The 3,828-nt window shown below is 43.8% G+C and overlaps 1 non-coding gene across 1 annotated transcript; it reads left to right on the plus strand.

The window, feature by feature from the left end:
- Positions 1 to 2,202: 2,202 nt before the first annotated feature.
- On the plus strand, positions 2,203 to 2,365 carry LOC122114769. Its single transcript, XR_006148636.1, has one exon. It is a non-coding gene; the product is annotated as a U1 spliceosomal RNA (small nuclear RNA).
- The last annotated feature ends 1,463 nt before the right edge of the window (positions 2,366 to 3,828 follow it).

Below are 3,828 nucleotides of genomic sequence, written 5' to 3' on the forward strand. Positions count from 1 at the left end.
CTGATCTAGTGCTATTCACTGATAAGACACTTCATACCACAGAAAAGGATGGATTTGCTACAGTTGGGTCACCAGAGCTCCTGAGGGAAGACAGTAGTCTGTGTCTTCTAGATCTGGAGGTAAGAAATTACTTTTAAAAGCCTGAAATGGGGATTTGACACCTGGTTAAAAAGCTACTTGCTCTCTGTGATGACAGAGAGACAGAGGAATTTAAAACAGCATTCTCTTCAAGACAGAGCCCGAGAAAGAGAGTATCTGCCCTGCTATGGTTAAGACTGATGTGGAATGTTCAACTGGAAATAGACATTAAAATTTTTATATGGGAATTGGTTCATGAGAAACAGAGAAGCCAGACTTTGAGAGCTCAAATTGAGAATCTTTATTAGAAAGCAGGTGATTGCAGAAGGACTTATGTCTCAAAGACCTGCAGACTATAATGTAGCTTGCACAAAGCTTGTAAAGACAAAATAATCACATGTTTGGGGTAAAGACCCAAGCCCAACAAAAACAAACCATCTAGGGGAGCAATCAGGTCGAGTATTCTATGTAGCAGAGCTCTCTAGGGACCCAGCAGCATGACACCAATATTCCCAGAATGGCCTGTTTTCCCTCTAGGCTTTTCAGAGCTGGGTAAAAAGCCTCCAAGACCCATCCAGACTCCATGATTACGGTGAGGACAAAACAATGTTACTTTGACCTAATATCCCTATTTCATTATAAAACAAGGGTAAATACAGAAGTTTAGGAAAACAACATGTGGCTACCCTGGCTCCATAACTACCAGCAGACTGCAGAATCCAAACACAGAATACTCCCACAACGCCATACACAGAAGAGACCAGAGGTGAGGCCCCACAACACCCATACCCAGAGAGCTCCCCTGTCACAATGGCTCAGCCCACAACTAACACAGAAGAGCTGCAGGAGCAGCTCCATGTCTGTCCAGGATATGAGAGCCAACCTGAGAGTTCCGCGCAAAGACACAGAGGTCTGCCACAGCACTGCTGGTCACCCTCACAACCAGTTCTCTGCTGGGGTGAAGCCCTCCCGTCCCACAGGAGATCAGATCGTCCCACGGATCGTGACACGGACCCCTCTCCCTCCAACCCATGAAGGAACATTACACTTGAAGATGTCAAAGAAGTCCGAGCCCTTCCTCACTGCCCACATCCCACATGTTGGATTCCAGCAGGAGGTCATAGGGACTCATACGTGCTGGGCGCCAGGACTCGGTGTCCTCAACAGTCCTGGCTATCAGGGGATAACAATGCTGGTCTGAAAACAAACGTCCCCGCACCCACAGAGCCTCTCCCTTCAGGAACCATGAAATGCTTCTGCATGGCAGCTGCAGGAGAAGCATTTCATCGGCTGCAGTCGTTAAGTGAACATGAGTGCCAGTTACAGGAGAAGCAACCCCCTATCGTGAGCACCTGCTGGCGCTTGTAGAGCACTCCCCCATCAGGAGCTCAAACTCATGCGTGCACAGGCCCCTACCAGAAGCCCAGGAATCGCGCTGTAGCTGCTAGCAAATAGTTTCCCTCTAGGGTGCCTGCCTCGCCACAAACCTCATGCCTGTCTCTCAGAGTCTTGAATCTACTGTTTCCATAATTGTGCAGCAGACATTTCCAATGGAACAATTTCTGGTAGATCTCATCCTCAGATACATCAAGCATGCACATGTGCCCACCAGCCATAGGAGGCCAAGCATAGACCACTTGTGGGGACAGACCCAACCCAGGGCCAAGGCACAAACAAATCCTGTGCCCATGTGGGTAGCCCAACCCTCCTGAAGCCCTGATTCTAACCTTGCCATCCCCCACTGCAGACGGGAACAAGCTCCTCTCAGCCAGCTGGAGACAGCGCATGCACATGTGCTTGTTGGCATGGGCTGGCCTACCCAGTGTCAACTAGCCCGGGGCAAGTGAGGGCTGTCACATCATTCTGGTGTGAGCAGGCCAAGCTCAGGTCACGACCCCCACAATCCCAGGACCCAAATGTGTAAATCACAATGAAAGAAGACATGATTCATGGACTATCAGGACAACAAACCAAATCCCAAATCTAACAACAACCCAGGGAAGGACCCCAGTGAAAGTGAAGAAGAGATGGAAGACAAAAGAACCATTAAAGAAATGATGATGGAATTGGCCAAAGAAATAAAGGGGGAAATGTGAAAGTATCAATAGGAGAAAGAAGACATGAATATTTACCTGGTAGGGGAGATACCATGATCACGAAGGTGGTTTTCCCAGGGTGAGGATTATCCATTGCACTCCAGATGTGCTGAGCCTTGTGTTTTCCCCAAATGTGGGAAACCCAATTGCATAATTTGCAGTAGTGGGGAATGACATTCATGCTCTCCCCTGGTAAAAAATTTAAAAAAAGAAAAAGAAAGAACACATGACAAAGGAATTCCAAGATTTCTTAAGCCAGGCACCAACAGATCTTGCCTGTAATCCTAGCTACTCAAGTGGCTGAGATCTGAGGATCATGGTTCAAAGCCAGCCCGGGCAGGAAGTCCTTGAAATTTTATCTCCAATAAACCACCAGAAAACCGGAAGTGGTGCTGTAGCTCAAGTAGTAGAGCACTCACCATGAGCTGAACAGCTGAGAGAAAGCACTCAGGCCCAGAGTTCAAGCCTCACGACCCACAAAGAAAATAAAAAAACACAGTAAACCCTTCATTAACAGATGAAATTAATACTTGGAGAACTGATATTAATAGCATAAAGGGCTCCTTTTCCACAATGCAAACACCAGTGGAAGTCATAGTTAACCGAATAAGTGAAATGGAAAATAGCATATCAGGAGTCAAGAATAAATCAGAAGAACTGGAACAGAAAGTCAAAGGCAGACGTTATGTCGAAAAACGAACTTTTTACAACTTTGGCGTGGGATGGGGGGATGGAGAGGAATAGGGATAGAAGGGGAAACAAAGGAGGAGGCAACAATGCTTGATAAGAAATGTACTCACTATCTTGCCCATGTAATTTTAACCCCTCTGTATGGTATTTTCACAATTAAAAAAAAAAAAAAAAACACTTAGAACATTCCAAAGGGAAATCCAAGATTTGGCCAAAGCAGCCAAGAAATTAAATCTATGCATAATTAGAATCAACGAGGGAGCATAATTTAATAGAAGCATGGAAAACCTATTTGGTATAATAACAGAGTAATTCCCCATCTTAAGAAAGCAAATCTCACCCACAAACAGAAGCATATAGAACTATTAGCAGACAGGATACAAGGAGAAATATTTCTAGACACATCATAGTAAAAATATTAGACTTGAATAGCAAGGAATTGGCTTTAAGTGCTCTAAAATCAAAGAAGGACATATATTACAATGGAAATAAAATGAGAATCACTGCGAACTTCTCTACACAGTCCCTCAATGCAAGGAGAGCCTGGAATGATATTATCTAAATCCTGAAAATCAACAACTGCCAACCCAAACTGTGACCCATTGAAGCAATCATTTATATTTGACAGAGAAACTAAAACTTTCCATGACAAACAAAAATTAAAGGAAGTCATGAACATCAAACTGGCATTACAAACAATTCTAAAGGGAGGAATACAATCTGAAAAACAAACAAACAAAATGAAAGAAACATATCAGACAGAAACCACCACAAGACAAATTTAGTAAGCACGAGAAAAGAAAAGAAACAAAATACAGGTAAATAAGTAAATGGCAAGAAAATGGACACATTTCTATAATAACCCTAAACATTAACAGACTCAATTCCCCAACGAAAGCAAACGAAAAGCAGATTGGATCAAAAGTAAAAGATCTATTCATTTGATTTTGCTAAGAGACCAATC

This window comes from Dipodomys spectabilis, unplaced genomic scaffold (genome assembly GCF_019054845.1).
Source record: "Dipodomys spectabilis isolate Male_0828 unplaced genomic scaffold, ASM1905484v1 ptg000110l, whole genome shotgun sequence".
NCBI classification, from domain to species: Eukaryota; Metazoa; Chordata; class Mammalia; order Rodentia; family Heteromyidae; genus Dipodomys; species Dipodomys spectabilis.